A 19,824-nucleotide genomic window follows, 5' to 3' on the forward strand; every position below is an offset into this window, starting at 1 on the left:
CGTATGAGCATTCGCGCAGAATTTGCACAAAGTATGCCATCAGGCGAGGCCGCCAAGTGTTGCGGAAATCGCAAATAACGTAAAATGCTCGAACGGAAATCATCGAAGTTAGAAAACCAAAAATTAATTAGCGTGAATATATTTGCAAAATGTTTAATACAACATAAGTGGGCTGCAGCGCAACAACAACACAGTCATGCTCATACATATTACACTCGCATACACTTGCCCGCTTCCGCAGTTGTGTGTGTATGTGCGTGTGTGCTTGCTCAGATTGCGATAGGCTGTTGACTGCGAGGGTGCAAGCGGCTGCGAATGCATAGATTTACGAACACATCAATACAAATAGAAATACACACACACAATTACATCAGTGAATGGCAGCAATATACCCCAGCAACTAGTGTAGTGATTAAATTTGATTTTCTGTAGCGAAAAAAATAATAATCAACAACTGTACCCCTCCAGGATGCCGCACACATACACACACACACACACACATATATATATATATATATATATATACACTTGAGTGGAAAAACATTTAGAACACCAACAGACAGTTCTACATGTGAGCGGCAAATATATTTGCAGTTAAGTGAAAGGATATTGGAGCGAAGGATATTCATAGGCATAGACACACACACAGCCACAGGCAGGTGCATTTGTGTATGTCTGCATTTGTAGTTTCTAATCAGCGCTTGCAGCGTCGGCATCGCGCTGTTGTGCACACAATAAAATAAATAAAATTCACAACTTTGCAAAATCTGCGCACTTGAAAATAAATTACAACAACTGCAATAAAATTACAACAAAATAGTACAACATGCAGCATGTGAAAATGTTGTAGCATGTCTTCGTATGCTGTAACATGAGTATTTGTGGCAGCAGTTATATACTTTTTTTTACATATTCATAGATTATTATTTTTTGCATCGACTGTTGAGTTTGTTGATCTGGAATAAAGTTCTTAAAAAAAAAACTACGCAAGCTTTAGCTTGCAACGGTGCAATTTATGACAGTTGTGATGGTTGTTTGGGTTTTTCGATTGAACTGTATGATCGATCTATATATTATACAAGTATGTGTATACTACTAGAAATTTAATAGTTCTGTTATTTTTTCAGCTATAAAAAATAATGAAGCATTTAGTGTAACTATGCATTAGTGTTTAAACGGAATATGTATAAGAAAACTGGAACCATAATGATATTGGCTGATTCCATGGAATAGTCTGAGATGTACCTTTTGTGGTTGACCTTTCCTATCCTTAAAGTTATAAGCAAACTGAATGCATAGATAGATAGGCGAGCACGCACTGCGTTCTTTGGTTATTGTGCGTTCCACTCACTCATAGCACCCAAACGAGTCAACTGGGAACATTAAAGAACTCGAATAATAAATTTGGGGTATCGAAAGTCTATTTGTGGTTTCGCCAATCTCATGACTTTGCTTCTCATTGTTCCGCTTTCAAAGATTCGCTCAGAACCGTTAGCCTTTTGATGATCAAATACCCAGGGCAACATCAAACTAAAGTATGAGCTAAGCTAGGTTACAAAGATTTGGTTAACTTTAAACACTAATGGCATAGTAAAAGAGAAAAATTCTGCTTCGATAAGGAAGTGGTCATCAGATATTTTTCATGAATGACTTTTAAGTCGTAGTCTAGGCGTCAGAATTGGGACTTTTGATATTTGAGCAATTCTTGAGTAACCTTGCAATCTTACTAGCAGATAAGTCTACAACAGAGTTCTAAGTTTTCCACATATCGGTTAAAATTTTACATTTGAGTTGTCGAAGTGTTGTGGGTTATGCTTGACTTAATCTAATCTATATGTTTATTAAACGATCTATACCTGTTGGCTTGGTTAGCCAACTTTCACAATAATATACAATTTTCTAGCTGACAAAGTTTTATTTCGCAATATTGAATTTCTTTACTCGATATATTTAGTACTGAGTTGGAATCTCCAGCATAAATATTAGGCAAACTTTGCGTAACGAATGTAAAATGCCGCGCTTCCTAATTTTGCGACCAATCAACTGAAAACTAAAAATTAAATGAATAAATGAATCTATTGACATCGACTGTGTTCAAGGGTATTTTCAACACGTACACACCTGTACAAGTAGATAGAGTATTGAACATTTGTTGTTGTATAGGTATATAAATTTATTTATTTGAGACATATGCATACGTCTTTTCTGCAAGTTTCATATATCAAGTTCTATCGATTCATAAATTTGAATAATTTTATTGACTCATCCAACATTAGTTACTAATTTCATTGAATGTGTTAACTTTAATTGCTTGTTGGCTCTGCCTAACGGTCTAAGCAGTTGTAATAAAATATATACAAATGTTCGTATAAATTGCTTACAATCATTAATAACAGGATGAGAGTAATTTCCTGTGTAACTTAATAATATTTCAAATATTTCTGCGCTGTTAGAAATTTATTGGCATTCCCATTCGCATTCGTATACATACTCGTAAATATAACTATTATATACTTGTATAGTATTTTATATACTTGTAAGTATAGCAATTCGATCGAAAGAGGTGAATTGACATTTTGTAATGATAATATTTTATTAAAATAGTGTTTGATAAATATATAACCAAGCAAAGAAAGTAAGAGTTCTCAAGGTGGAAAGAGATGTGGTTTAATCAATATCAACAATACAATACTCTATTTCTATGTTAGAATGGTACTCGGCAACAACTCCTTTATTGGCGTAGCTTCAAAAAGTTAAGAGAACGTTTGAGAGTTTTTATCAAAGAACCCAATTTTCGAAATAATTGAAAAAATTGTTTGGAACATACTTCAATATAATATATTAAGCAGTTTGAATTTTTCTATAGGTGTCAACTTTGTTCCGAAATATGTCTAAACGAAAGAATTCTAAAATAACTTCCATTTGATACCCAACCTAACCCTTAAAGTTAGCACGGGTTGCTTTTTGAGTAAGAAATTTGGTCAAGTGCTCTGTAAACAGATAAAATTCTGTAAAATATGGAAATTAAGATGAGAGCAAGCTAGCTGCGAGTTTCGTTTTTCACATCGAAATTAGTTTCCAACTCAATTTAAAATATCTAGGAAATGTCAGTAGCAAATTTCAAATTACCAACAGGCGTACCAGCCGTAAATTAATGCTCTGTTTTCATTATGTCAAATTCAATGACTCTAAGTAGTAATAGTCTAACTTTAGTTGATTCAACTAACAAGAAGATGCAAATTTGATTGAGTTGAAATTCCAAAACAATTTGGTTGACAAGCTCAAAATTTATTTTCATTCGAAAAATTTTGACATAAAAAGCTTTGGAAATTAAATGACAACCGTTTTCATTAGTTTGACGATGTCTGTCATTGAATTTGACATATTGAAAACTGCAATGTAGCTTTTTGCATTTGGCATATTCGATATTTTTTTTTTAATTTAAATTAGAAACGAAATATCTTTCCTAATGCAATGAGCTCATATATATTTGGTTTAAGAAAAAGTTTCTAGTTGAAATTTATAAGTCGTGGAAGCTTTTGTAACACTAATTAACCACTTAGTATCACTAAGCTTTCATGTATCATGTGATTTCTTTAGGACTCTCAAAATAACTGCATTTTCTTGGAATTTCGTTTTGAAATGCTGAACTGCATTTTTAGCAGTTTTACGGTTCGCCGCAATTACGAGCCGTTATTATTATTAGCTTAAGTTACGCTTGCCTTGCTATTAGTTGCAGGCAGTTATTTATACTTTAGCTTTTATTGTTTTTTTGTTGTTGTGGCTTAGTTGCTTGCAAGGATGTGCTGATTTTTAATAGGAGTTTAAGTTTAACACTAAAACTTAAGTGAACTGCATTAAAAGTACAGCAACAAATACATAGTAAAAATGTTTGTGTAAGCTGCTTTTCATGCATTTCGGGCTTGTTAGTGCGAAGCAAGGCGAGGTAATGCCGCGGCGACCTCAAACTAAGCCAACTTTTCTCGCCTTATTAGCGAAAATGAGTTATGTAAAGTGTTTGTAAATGTGTGCGTGCATGTGTGTGTTTTTTGTGCATTCGTGTGTGTGTGCTTGTATGCCCACGAGCGTGTGCGTTTATCTGCGTGCAAAAAGTTTCGCCAACCAACACTACTGAAAGGCATGCAATAGGCGAAGCCACTTTGCTCCGTTATTGCATGTTGAAATGTGTGTGCATGTGTGTGTGCGTGTTTTTAATACACAAATGCATTTCGTTCTAATTTGTTTGTATCGACGAATGCGTTTTGCATTACACTAATTTGTTTGAAATCGCATTAAAATGGAATTTCCTTGTACTTTTTTGTTGTTGTTTTAGTTTTTATTGTTTCTTGTTATTCTCCAAAGCATCGACTAAACTTTTCCGCAATGCGTTTAGTGGCTTGAAAAAAAATCATATCAGCATACACATTAGAAAACAAAAAAAAAAAAACTGAAAACAAATAAAATTAAAAAAAAAAATAAAAATAGAAAACAGAATAAACAAACAACTTTGCGAAAACAAAAACTAAATAATTGCGATTTTGCGCCAATTTCCTATAAAGTTCCATTGAAAAAAGGACTCGTACCAGGCGTAAATTGCGTAAACTTTTATCACAAAAGCAATTGATAGTTGGTGCAGGGGAGGGGAATAAGTTTTCAGGGCGCGAGTTGTGTGAATATCGCTGGCATAGAATTCTAGTGTGTAAAATGAGCGATTGCTTGTTTGCGATTAATAACCAGCACTAATAACTTTTTGTTTTTACTAATATGAATACATTTTTATATAAACAAATATTTTAAAATAATTGTCTTTTCTGTGGCTAGTGAATATTATTATAATAGATAGATGCTAGTAAGGAACTCGTCGCCTAACAGTAAAGCAACACATTGTGGATTAAAATGTACTCTTAAAGCTGCGAAAAGAAACTAACAAAATTTGGTAAAATCGATTTGAAATAATACTTTTGAAAATCCATTAATATAGATCACATTTCTAATAACTATATTTTTTTATTTTATACTATGATGGGTATCTCGAGGTAATACCCGCAAAAAAAAAAAACAATGCATGTTCTCTGGGAACACCCTTGTATGGCAAAATTATGAATCCCTTTGATGACTTTACAATGTCATAACAATATTTAAATTGACTCTTTCACGCATAATTTTTTAATTTTTCAGCAAAGGAAATTAATACTTCCTTTTTTATAGACTAATAAAAATGTCTACGACTTGAAAAAGCATTTGAAGAACCGACCATCATTGATTCGCTTCAGCACGCTAATTTAAGCCAATACTTTTTTTTAAAAAACTTTCATGCACAAGCAACTACATATGGTAGTTAGCGAAATCGAATTCGATACAAAAGAGTATACGATTACCTCATTAAAGTATTGTAGTATAACCGCTATCTTTTTGCTACCAATATTTTTTTTTTCAGATTTTAGACAAATTTTACTATTGTGAATGACACAATTAAGATAAAACATTACTAAAATATGATTTTTTTTATTAAACAAAATTATTTATTTATTGATTTCAATAATTTAAGACTTAAAATAAAATATATATTTGTTGTAGAAGACATGAAGAACGGGTCGAGCAAGCGGTTAACATAACATTATTGGACGGTGAAAGAAGAATTTTTTAACAAAAAAAGACACGAAGCGCATCTGTGTAGAATAATTGTTAGCGCTAGTTTTCACAAATGTTCGAGCGACTGGTATAACCTGTTCGTTTCGCCACCCTCTATTGAGTAGTATAACAATGAAGTACATCAGGTATGGAATATACACCATATAAAACATTTTTGAAAATATAAGAGAAGCAAGAGTGGCCTTTTACGTTTCATAAAAAGCTTATTAATAAAGCCAACAACTTTAAGTCTCATTTAAAGCGTATAAATATTCTTCATACATCTGCCAGGCTTTGCAACAACACAATGTATTAAGTATGTGCTTACATATTTATATCTAGGGGCATGAGTATGTTGTATAGGTGCTCTTTGATTTCCAAATGATTAAATGTGAATAAAGAAGTTTATTTCAAATAAATTCACCGCTCAGTTATCAATACGCTCACTGCGAGGTGCAATACACACACCTACATACATATATCTGTGTATATTGTAAAAACAAATGCAATGCATGCTTGCAAAAGGGCAAAATTGCAGAGGATACTCGGATGCTTGGCGCGTTGCATTAAGCGCCATAACCGCAACAGCATCCCACAATTGAGCGACGATGAGGAAACGGGATTTGTACGGACGGTTAAACAATAAATCGAACGGAAACAAGTGTATGAGTGCCGAAGCACACAGACACACACACACACGCACACAAATGTGTGCGCGCATTTATTTACATGTGTTTTTATAACTAAAGGTCACCGATACAGTTCGCTTGTTTTTGTTGTTTTTTGTTTGCGTTTTTTTTTTTTTGCATTCACATTTTATTTATGCATTTTCGCCTGTTGCTGTGCTTGGCTTCGGTCATGGAAGAAGCGATAGAAGTCAATGGGAGTTGAAACGTTTACTTTACATTAGAGTGACCAGCGTAGAGTTTAAAACTTTAATTGGAGATATTTTATTTAATGTTTTTTTGGAGTTTATGTTGTTACCTTGAATTGAAAAATGTATAAGACATAATTATTGATGAATTTGTTGATTTTCAAGTCAACTAGGTAGTATATGGAGTAATCAAATAATTTGCGAACTTGCGTCTTGACTGACAAGCAGTTGTTTTTATTGTCAGTTTCCCTTTCGGACTTCATCAAAAGATGCACTACCTGCACAGCATATAAACTACCTTGAAGAAACAGATAAAAATTGAAGAGGGAAAAAAGTTCAAATATGCGTTAAGAAGATTAGATAAGAGGTTCTAAGTTCACTTGCCATTTCGGATGGATGATTAGAAATATTGACGGCCGTAATATTGTGGACTTAGCTTAGCGAAGATATTTTACGTTCTTAGTGACGACATTGAGGTGTCGCTTTAAGACAACAACGTTTCCTGGGAAGGCGTAGTTGGTGTAAGAATTTATGGTTCGAAAAGTTCTCCACAAAACTTTAGCTTTTGATTTTTCGTAGCCTAAAAAAATGTTAACGAGACTCTAAACCAATTCAAATCTTGTTAAAATCTTGCTAGTTGGATCTACTAAATGCTTGGCGAAACTACCCCATTCCATTCGTGGTGTATAATAGTGGGATATAACGTGATAAGCCAACTCTAAACGGCTGATGGACTATAAGGCAACTTTTTCGTGGCACAAAAACTCTCTTAGGCTTTCTAAGGCAAAATATTTTTTATACCCTGCACAGAGTAAATTAAGTTTGTCACGATGTTTGTAACATCCAGAAGGAAACGTGGGAGGCCCTATAAAATGTATATCTAAATGATCAGCGTGGTGAACTGAGTCGATTTAGCCATGCCCGTCTGTCTGTATATATGCGAACTAGTTTTTAGTTTTTGAGATACCGATCTGAAATTTTGAACATCTTCTTTTTTCTCGAAGAAGTTGCTCATTTGTCGAAATCGCCGATATCAGACCACTATAGCTGTCTTACAAACAGATCGATCAAACTCTAGTCCTTGTGTGAAAAACTTTTTTATTATCCAAGGCAGCACTATAACCCTCGAAGAAATTGTTCAAATCGGACAGCTATAACGTATAGCTGCCATACAAACTGGTCGATCAAAATCAGTTTTATGCTAAAAAAATGCACCTTTGAAGGGTACTATAGTTTCGTGCTTTTCAAATATAACGGTAACAGCGAAAAGCTTTATGGGAAGTATTTGAGGCATGAAATCCGCAGATTTCATTCCAATTGGTCACCCTATAATGCGTTGACTGTTAATTTATGTGCAAAAAAGCGTGTGGCAGTTGGGTGTGTGCTAACAAGCTGCTACCTGCCACATTTACATGCAGCGCAGCTAAGTATAGGTGTGTTGCAAGGTTCAATATGTGTATGTGCTTTATAGTGATGACCTAAGCGCCGTGGGTGCATTCACAAGTTTGTATGTCAGTTTCTACCATGTTGCATCAACAACTGCCTGACACTGCCAGCTATTGCAACTGCTTTTATGATTTTTGTTGCTAACACTTTTTACCGTTAACCATTATAGAAATGCAGCAAAATTTTTTCGTGCAGCGAACGCTTTGTTCTATTTAGTTGCAACTCGAATGCATGTTGCATGCGGTCAGTGTGAGTGGCACGCAGTTGGAACGTTACGCTTGTTTGTATGCATGTATGTAGGCGCTTAGGTTGGGTCAGTTGCATTCCATAATTTTTTTTGCTGTTTTTTCTACACCACACGTGACTAAAATGCACAAATAACATGTAATAAAATCAAATAAAACACAGTTGCACAGTGGAGTTGCATTTTGCATTTTTTTCGTGTTGAAAACACATATCTGTTGCATTGCCGTTTGGTCGCAGCTAATAAATCGCGCTAAAAAGGTCATCCAAACTGGGAATACTCGAGTGCTCAATTGCTGTCCGTGTGTTTATTGGCAATGATTTGCATACACGCATACACACACACACACACATATACATTTGCTTTATTTGTTTTGATTTGATTTTTACCGTTAGTGCTCAGCTATTGTCGAATGTGTTAAAATGCCATTGATTGTGCGGTAAACCACAAAAGTACCACTAAGCGGTTCTGTGTGTGTGTGTGTTTGTATGCTTGTATGTATGTGTATTATACATACACACATCTAAATTAAAAGCGCCGGTGGAAAAATGGTAGATAAAAGCGTGTTTTGAATTGTATCAAGTGAAATTGTCTCTTTGATTTGTAGAAATACACAACAACAAGCAGCGTTATGCATATACGAGTATGTAAATATATATAAAGCTTTATTAAATATCTGTGAAAGACTGGCTCTTGCCACAAAATGCAATAACCTAACGCAAACACTATTTTTTCTAAACAAATATAATTAAGAGATTTTTGGGCGAATTAGTGGTCAGCACTAACTCCATTTAATTAACGCTACTGATAACAATCTCAATGTTTTTTGAGTAAAACACTAAATGCAACGTACTTTGGTATATTACAACAAACTTGCTTCGTGATACAACGGTACAATTGACAATATATCAATCAATATACTTAATATCTGTCTGCAAGTCAGAAAAAACGCGTTTTTGGGGATTTATTTTTTGAAGAGAGATTTTATTTAATATTTTAATAAAAATAATGTACAATTACAGAATATAATGTAATTTAATAATTAGCGATTCATTTTGAAAAATTTTGGATTTTCCTGATCCCGTAGCCGATCTCAAGGAGAACCTCCGCCAAATGTGTTTGGCGTTGAGGAAGATTTTATTGCTTAAAAATATCTCAAATATAAAAAAAAATATATATATTATTAAAATATATGAAAACAGGAAATGATCGTAATATTAGTCAAAATTTTGATATTTGATGAGCCGCCATGCCAAAAAGAGTCTTCTTTTTGTGGAAACAATTTACAGAGAGTGGCTTTAAAAATCGAAATTATTACAAAATATTATCGTGGCGAGCTAAGTCGATTTAGCCATTACCATCTGTCATTTCGTCTCTGTGTCTGTCTGTAACATATATACGCGAACTAGTCTTTCAGTTTTTGAGATATTGGTCTGATTTGTCAGAACTGCCGATATCGGCCAACTTTAGCATATAGTTGTCGAACAAACTAAACGATCGAAATCGAATGCTTGCACGAAGAACTTTTTCATTTGACAAGATAACTTCCAGAAATTTAGCAGAGATTACTATCCAAGGCATCGCTACAAGCACAGAAGAAATGGTTCCGATCGAACAACTATAGCATATAGCTGTCATTCAAACTGACCGATCTAAATCAGAAAAAAATATTTTTACACTTTTTTATGCTTTAAAAAGTGCACCGGTAAAGGGTATTATAGCTTCAAACTGCATTGTTAGAGAACGAGAATTTGGTATGTTTGAATATTTAGGGCTTTTTATGTTACATATTTGCAGAGGTTTTTTTTTTATATTTCCTATCATTAAAAAATAACACAACTCCGCATGCATACATTATAGGGTTTGCTATATTGAAAAATTATTTTGGCAGATTCAATTAAAACGAAATAAGCGAGCAATTCATTTGGCTCAATATGTAATGCAATGAATGAAGTGCCAATATATGCAATTTGATCGAAACATAGCAATATATATAGAAAAAAAAATACATAACATACATACATAAAATATCTGCATGCTTGATGATTTTGTAACAGAGGTGAATCCTGTGAAGTGGCTGGTTGCAAGTACTGCTCGTATATATACTCTCGTATTAACTGTACATACACGCCAGTGAGCATAAAATTTTACTGTACGAAAATTGTTAATTTGAGTTATGTAATTTTAAAAAATAATATTTTGTAAAATCAGTTTGTTTAAGTTTTTATTTTTCTGTACGCTTTAATTAATTAAAATACTCATTACAGAGACTGTTAAGAACATTTTTATTTTGATATTTGTGTACTTTTACAGCAATGAACTACCAAATAACTCAATGTTCATCAATTGTGACAGCTTAAAATTTAATTATTTCAAATTTTACAATCAAACAAACCAACAAATTCATTCATATCAAATATTATATTAAAATGTATTAAAAAATTTTTTTCTCAATTAAAATTTTGCTATTGCTTCAATAATCTTATTTTTAACCTCAAGAACTGCATTCATGAGTTAAGTTCTTTCAAGTAAAACATTTTTTGTTTAATTTTCCGCACTTCTGTTTTATTTGTTTTACTGGGTTGTCGCATAAGTTTTACATAAGCTCAATGACAGAAGTAAAAAAAAGAAATCCCGCAAAATTACAACAGCAATGAGAGAAGTTGTGGAAAATTGAAAATTAAGTGACAGATGAAATGTCACATAATAATTATGAAAAAGCGCGTGCATATTTACATACATATACACTTATTTGGAAAACTGTCGCATTAACGGCACGTACACCTATACATACATATATGATATATGAATATTGTTCGCATTAAAAATTCATGTAGAAATGTGTATAAAGTGCACATGTAACTCAATTGCTCTCAATTTAATTGTCACTCATTTATTACCGCTATCAATGTTCGTTTGTATGTATATTGTGCATAAATATTTCACTTGCGGACGTTAGCAAAAGAAGCGAGGAACATAATTATCATAAGGTTTTAATTCTTTTTTTTTTGGATTTGTTGTTGACTTTAACATTTATTTGCTCACGAATTGAACAAATTTTGAACTGAATGTTGAAAGATTCAGATAGATAGATGGCACTCTTTAGATGTCTAAGAATTGTACGGAAAATATTGATCATGAATATTTGGCTATGAGAGAGCTATGTGCAAGGTAAGTATCGAGCTAGTTTACAATCGACCGATGCACCGACTCAGAAATCAATGGAAACGATTGCAGAATTGCTTGAACTGGGCTTCGGATTACGTCGGAATTTGCGGTATTTTCCGCAATTGCCTTCAGCGACTGAGAGAATGGTCACAGGAGAGAAATTTCTGAAAAATGTTATGGATACCTATAATCGCATGGTTAAGTTGTCACCATTTTCTCATTTAGCAAATATTTAGCGTTCGATAATAATGATGTGGAGTTTGGACACATTGAAAGAAATTGCAGGTCTAGATTTTTGTGTAGTCCAATTGAAGAACTTTCTGAGTAAATAATTAGAAGTTGATAGCGTTTTGAGATGAGCGCGTTGTCGCTGCACGTAAGCCAATCAAGGAGATATTCTATTCCATTAGTTGTATGTAGGTCGAGATTCTCTTTAACGAACATAGACGTTTTGTAATAATTCAATAGTATGATTCTTTCCGATTCGAACATTAAGTGAAAATCCAATTCCATGCCGATACTCTAGTAACTCTTTTCTATGCAGAAAGCTGCAGTTGCATTTATTGAGACCTCCACTGTATGTGTAATGTGTACATCTAATAATAACAAGGCTAAACTATAACCGAGTGCAATATTTGAATTGCTGGTGCAAAATATTAAATTAAATATTATAACAGTAATATATTTTACCGTAAAATATTTAACAGGAAATGCACGCCAATCATATGCCAATCCTTTCCAAATCTGACGAGCTGCCAACTGGCGAGTTAGCCGTGTACTTGAATGGTTGCAATGACTGTATTGAAACTAACTACCCTGTAGGAAAAGTGATTTTTATGTTTATACGATTTGTACGTTTATACGATGGTGCGTTTGACTATGTAATGTGTGGCGCTACAAAATTTGAATTCAAGCAATAAAACTTAACAAAAAGTAAAGGTCTACTGTGAAACCTTTCAATTTCAGTGTGACAGGAGAATTATTTTCCTGGAAAAAACATTTTTTTATTTGAATAAATGTTAAGATTAGGGCTTACAATCAATTTTCTTGACTCAATATAACGGTTAAGTAGTCAACTAACTCACTATATATCCAAAATAACAAATTTTTTCAGTACTTCAAACAAATTTGTGAGAATACTATTTGTTGCCTACCTTTAGGCACAAATAAATAATTAAATTAATCATATTAATTAGTGTGGTTTCAAATAACATTTCGCAATGAGGAAAATGTTTACGAGATTGCTAGAAGTATGATCTACAATTAGACGTAATTACTAATCAAAGTTTTCATATTAGCGAAATTTCACAACAAGTCGAACATAATATATTTATATGAGTATATATAATATAACTTTTTGATTGTTGCCACACAGTCCACTCAAAGTAGCCGGCAGCCTTGTGACCTTAGAGATAGTGACCACAATTATTTTTAAATCAATAATTGTTTAATATTTTAACATATTTGGTTCAAATTTCTACACACATTGCGTCGCGTTTAATAAAATTATTTCTATTTAAAAACTAGAATCTTCAGAGCTCCGTTTCGCAATTCATTCTTCAAAAAAATAAAATTTTCACATTTCACGTGTTGCCTAGTCTGCTGGCATTGTTGGCGGCAAGCCTATGAGCTTTTTCAATGGAGACTTCAAGCTGACCCTCTTGGCTTTGTTTAAGCGGGAAATTACTTTACAACTTTACACCAACAACAATAACAAGAGTAGAACTAAATTGAGAACAACAAGTGCAACATAAGTGCAAATTAAATAGGCTAGCAGTGTGGCAAGTAACTCGAAACTTCTTTTGTTGCAACAATTCAGTAAAATTTTGAATAACAAAAACATTGCAATAATAACAACAATAATGCATAAGAGTTTTTGCCGGTAAAAAGCAAGTGTCTTAAATAAAATATACACACACACATACACATACACGCGTTCACGATACATTCCTACTCGTAAATCTAACTAGGCAAGGCATAACTGAAATAGGCGGAAATTCGCAAAAACAAAGCAACACACACAAAAAGAAGAACAATGCAAGCGAGCGTACTTGCAACAAAAGACGCTTTGTGCCTACAACAATAGCAATAATGCAACGTAACCGTAAAGTTTTGTGAAATATTTGTGAATTTTCGAAATGCGCGAAATGCTGAGCCACACAGTAGGAGGGGCAGCAGACATTAGAAGCGTCTAAAGGTGTACATAGCCCTTAGTAGATTGGCGTACACTAGTGACCATAATATAAAATAAAACAAAGTTATATTATTTCATATGAATTATTCATTGATCCGGCTTGCAACTGGCATAAGAAATGTTGGCAATTTTAACAATAACTCAAAGCAACAACAACTAGTTGCGTTGGCCCATGAAAAGCGGCAAGTAGGAAGGGAAGTGGTAGAGTTTGTGTGCGCTTGCCACAAAAGATGTTGGTCATATGCAAAAATCATCAGTGTGTTGCACAATTATGGGCTCATATTTATGACGGTGTGCATTTCACATAGCGATGCACTCGTACATATATATTACATTTGTTATATGACAGCTTATTTACTGTACCATCAACTTGGAGTTGCAACAAGCAGCAGTGGCAAGTAGCACATCACCGGTGGCGGTGCTGGTGGGGCAATAACAACTATGCAAAAAATATGGTTGGGGTTGGACTAAATGAAAGTGATGGATTTGCAACAGTGCAATGTTTTTTTTGTTTGTTTGCAATAGTGAGGTTATGTATGTGAATTGACTTGTATATTGATGCAGATCTTGTATAACTCGGTAGATATGTGAGTAATGTGTGAGGGCTTTCTGCTATATTCGACATTCTGGTTTATAATTTTTTGGGTATTTTTTTACATTTTTTTTTATAGATATATGTAAAGTCGTTTAGTTCTTGAGTTGTAAAGATTCTTTGTTGCAGAAAATAATTAAAAAATCCAGCCACTAAAATTTTAAGTTACTGTATTCTTCCAAAAAAAATATTTTGAAGCGAAATTTTGTCATATTAAAAAATATGTTTAAAAGTACTCGTCTTCAAACGGAATCTGGGCAAAAAAGAACATTTAGAACATGGCTATGGCTAGCTTTATTATTTTATGGCTTATATAATACTATTTTTAAAATATTTGTAAGTTTTCATATTTTGTTGCCTACATTTAGGCTTTCGTATCACCTTTTTAGCAAAGACACACACCGATTATTTTATATATATATAAATTTCATGCTAGCGAATTTGTTATAGAAAAAAAATTTCAACTATCACAAAGGATTAAAATGCAGATTCAGTTGAAATTGTTTGTTGAAAAAATATACCTAAGAAGGGTCACCATTTAAGGCCACTTTCACTTTCAACATATTTTAATTGCTAGGAGGAAGTTTCGTGATTGAAGAGGTTACTTGGGTTTCACGGTTTCAAAATATCGAAAAAAATTTGATTGTGTCATTAAATTCTATAACATCTCTAGAATATTGTAGCAAGTTATGAAGTTGTTCCGAGTAATAGTTTTCTAGATACAGGCTTACAAAGTTGTGCAATCGAGGTCAGCTATATATTCACTTAAAATTTTAAGCGTGTTTTTCTCAAAACTGTGTTTTCAAAGTCGGTTGCTAAAATATCTCTCAAAATTTTGCACACGTATTTTTCTCTCCAAGACTGCCCATTTGTCGGTACCACCGATATCAGACCACTATTGCATATAGCTGCCATACAAACCAAACTTTAAAAATGAAGTTTTTATATGGAAAACGGTCGCATAGATTGTAGTTTGTAGATTGATGATTTTGTGTGCATTTCTTATAAAAATATATTTTCATTCATATTACGATTGTTTATGTTAGTAAAAAATATAGTGTATATATATTTCAGCTAAATTTTTTTGAATATCATTAGATCTATATGAATAGATTTCTGATCTGATTTTTATTTTTTAACCCATTATTGACAAGTATGCTCCGTTAATGGACTTAAATAAAGTTAGACTTTTCAACTCATATATTTTCTGTTTAATTTCAAATAAGAAAATTAATATAGTAGTAAATATCATCCCTTTTAGAAATTATCAATTAATATATATCTATTATTTATATATACATATTATATATAATATATATATGGAAGTTTGTATGCTCCTGGTTAAAGGCGCTCTTCTCTTGTGACTATTATCATTTTGCTTGTACTTCCTTAGTACACACCTTAACTGTATCTTGCCGCTAGACACTTTCAGGTTTACGCGCTTAATTTATGCGCACATTTTAAATTAAATTTATAACGCTTCAATGTCTTGGCAGACATTTTGCCAACTAAGTTAACTTGAAGGTGGTTGGCAAGTATATATACATGCTTATATGTGTTAGTCTACATATTGTTGTTGATATTTCGTTTAAGTATAAGCTCTTATGTATGCATGGAAGTGGTTTACGTAGCACACACGTAGTATGGTATATATGTTCGGAAATATATTTATTAACATATACAATACGTACATATATAAGTCAATGGCGTATCTAAAAATTAATTTATAGTATACACATACATATATACATATTTTTAGCTATTTATTTATGTACACTAATACAGCTATTTGCCGTTATAGCGTATTTCATAAGAGTTTTCGATGAGTTTAGGTTATTTTTAAGGAAAGTGAGGCTTGCTCCGTTTGAAAATATTGTTAAATAAACATATAGTTTATGAATATATACATATATAAAAAAGTCATCAAATTGTTCATTTGATGCATATTAAAAGTACAAAGTCTAAAAAGTACTGTAATAATGGTGAAATTTTAGGCGTTGGGCCCAACAATTTTTTCAGCAATGGTAAACTAATATATATTTAGTTCATGTATACAACAAACACCTTAAGAAAGTTCACTTAAAAAGTCCCAAGAAAAATTAATGCTGATCGAGTATGAAAGTTGAAGCATACATTTAGGCTGTGTGCATTAAAATTTCGTACACACTGTGTATAAGCTCGTTAAATCTTTTATTTAAAGTACAAAAAAACAAACTCAAGGTCTAAGAAGTAGGTATAGTGAAAGGATTAGTATTCTAGCATACATTTAGGCATTATAAACAAAATATTTTAAGAATAACTTCCAAAGCAGCTTAGATCATCGAATCATAGTCAGATGGCTACGTTACAACTAATTAATAAAAAAATTTAGTATATTAATGTTTAAGCTTATATAACTAGTTTAAAATTTTTAAATTAACAATATTTTTAGCACCTTTAACGTACATTTAATTTGTTGCTAATGAAGTTTGTTGAAAGTGCGAGATTCTGTTTTTTGTATAATTAATTTTTCCCAACGCTATTATGTCTCATCACTCCTTGTTAAATATACGATTTTTCTACCTTTTATTATATACTTTCCTCTATACGCAGCACATTTAATGCTCGAAGATACGCATAACGTAAAATAATTAAATTTACTGTTTTAAATATCCAGCAAATGAGGTACTCTCTGCCATTCGCCAATTCGCTTGTTGCTTTGTGACTTTTGAGAAAGATTAACAAAATGAAAAAAACGTAAAAAAGTTAGACTGTCTGAAGTTTATAATTATTTAGCATAACTTAACAAAAAGTATTATGGCTTAAGAATAAATGAGCTGAAATCGCATAAGCAAGAAGAGGAGACAAAAAGAAAAAAAATGGTTCATGGTTTTGTATATTTTATATAAGGGTGTTTATTAGTACATTATTAGGGGTTCAGGCAACATTTATATATATTAAATATAGATAGCAAAGAGTACAGAAAGAAGGAATGTAAAAAATTAGTAGTTAAAAAAGGTTCGTTTTTAAAATCATCTGTCACTTTTTTTTATTTTTGCAAGATTTAAAATAACTTCAAAATAACTTTCTTGTATTTTTCTTTAAAAACATATTTTTATGATCTTTGGCAAGCACACACGTAGCTTTTAATAAGTTTTATCTATTTAATTCTACGTTATTTGTAGGTTGCTCCCATCTGTAGGCAAAATAACAAGAAAAAACCTCAATTCAAATTTTTAAGTAATACGCCAAATTGTAGGCAACGTAGAAGCAATGCTATTGGTATAATTTTTACTGTGGCCTGAAGAGCTCCAAAAAATATAGCCGCTTTAACTTAAACATTAATGCAAAAAGTACTTATGCTTAGAAATATTTGAGGATATTTGTTGCTACTATACTCTGAACAGGAACACAGATCGGATTGTTATATTATATAGTCGCCACACAAACATCTAGCTCTTGTATGGAGAACTTCTTTATTTAAAAAATTGTCTACAGGAAAATCAACACAGCTCATTGCTTAAGTGTTCCGATCGGACGACTATAGCATATAGCTGGCATACACACTGACCGATCATAACCAAGATTAAGACTTTTTTATACCCTTTTAGGCTATAAGCAATGTACTTGTGAAGGGTATTACCCATACCCTTGGTGCTGTTAAAGTTAACGTTCTTTCTTGTTTTTAATGTTAATCCCACAGGGCTTCACTAAGATGACGTCATAAAAGAGCTATTTTTATCATTTACTCTCGTAATCTTCCATTTTCTTTCATCTTTTCCGACTTTTTACAATACTACAATACTCCAAGGGTTCCATAATCTTTAATCAGAAATGCTTTGCCACATTGTCCAAATTTGAATCACAGTTAACTGTCTTTGCACTAATTACACACAAGAATACACACATTTGGTTATATACATAAATTACAAAGTGTGATTTTTCACACCAGAAAGTATCGCATTTGACACTTTGAAAGCTCTACTCACACACACACATACATTCATATATCTATATTTATTTATATATATGTATATATATATATAGTCTGCAGCTACAGAACTGGCTTCCTGGCCAATACCGCCTGGTGTCAAAGGATATAAGTAATTAGCCGGCGTAAATGTATGTGTGTGTGCACATATTTACAATTGCATTAAAAATGATACTTTGCTCGGCGGATATCTGTTACAGTGCGAAAAATATTGCAACGCCATAACTGTACATATTATTTACATTATTTGAATAATTTAATCATTTTAATTAAATTTGCTTAACGCATTGCCATATACCACGTCAGTATGCCACTGTAAATATATTTATAACCACATGAGTGTATGTGTCTGTGTGCGCATATGTGTGTATGTAGCATGCATTTCGGCGCAATGCAACAAAATGCCATGCAATCCATTGCGTAATAATTCCAATAATGAATAGCTTCATATGTAGTTGTGTTTGTTATATGCTTACACATACATACACAACCACACAGATACCAGTGCCTGCTAATAAACACGTATATATTCTCAATTAAATGTTATTGAATATTCTGCTTACAGATATTTGATATGTTTCGATTTTCGGAGAATATCTTTGAAGACACAGTTTCAGATTTAATATCGCGGTAAGGAAGCAGAAGGGGTAAAGAAATTCGAGTTCGAATTTAGCAATATTCTAAAGCCTAAGTTGTACTTGTTTTTGTAAAGGTAAATACCTCCATATTGTAGGACCTGCCTTAGTTTTTTTGGGATTTTGTTGATGCACCAAAACTATAACTTTTATGTACAGTTACATTTACCGTAAATTTTAAGTACCATATGTGTAGTCTGTAGCAAAGATAGATTTTTTCGTAACGAAGGTTTTTTTTATTAAAGCTCTTATAACCAGCTGATAATGCACTAGTTCAAAAACTAGTTTATATAAATAATCAGCGTGACGCGCTGAGTCGATTAACAATGCCCCTCTGTACGCCCGTCCGTATATGCGCGAATTAGTCCTCCAGTTTTTGAGCAAGGATTTGAATTTTGCTTCCGCCATTAAGCTACTCATTTATCGGAACCGCCAATATCAGACCACTCTAGCATATGACTGCTAAACAAACTGTGAAGCTTCGGTGCAGCTAAAGTTAAGTTTTTCTTGTTAGAATACGGGTAGGTAGGTAGAAGTGCATCCTCCTCGGGCTCCACGAGCGCTACATGCGCCTTTTTTATTCACTATGGTGTCTGATCACAGCTGCGGCAAAAATTGTTATATGACAGACGCATTTTTAGCGCATGTTCTCCAAATGACCAATTTACAATTATAGTAGCAGTAAGTCTGTATATACTTTTGCTGCTTTTCCTGGACATATTTAATAAATCCTTAGTTCTTGCCTTGTCATACTTAGACCATATCCGCTTCGTTATCTTGCATTTGATTACAGATTTTCATCTGCTCTGAGCTATTTTTTCAAATTGTATATAAAGTAATAGAGAGGCACCTGAATTAGTAGACTCGTCTGCTTTTTGTCGAAAATGTTCCTGTTATCGGAAACCCAGAATATGGTTATAGGGAATTGACCTGCCTTTTTGACTAATTTGGAATTAATTTTTGGCGACGGTTGTTTTCTGTATCTTGCCATAGATATTCAATATAGCTTTAAATGCCTTCTTTATGCCTATTACCTTCGCTTAGAAGATGCTAGCTGAGTTTGGTAGACG

General features: G+C 32.9%; 1 protein-coding gene across 4 annotated transcripts in view; it reads right to left on the reverse strand.

Moving 5' to 3' along the window:
- bab1 (bric a brac 1) overlaps positions 1–19,824 on the reverse strand; it is a 166,277-nt gene that overhangs the window by 18,330 nt on the left and 128,123 nt on the right. The gene's annotated exons all lie outside the window — the stretch shown is intronic.

The sequence above is a fragment of the Bactrocera oleae genome, chromosome 6 (assembly GCF_042242935.1).
Source record: "Bactrocera oleae isolate idBacOlea1 chromosome 6, idBacOlea1, whole genome shotgun sequence".
Taxonomy (NCBI): Eukaryota; Metazoa; Arthropoda; class Insecta; order Diptera; family Tephritidae; genus Bactrocera; species Bactrocera oleae.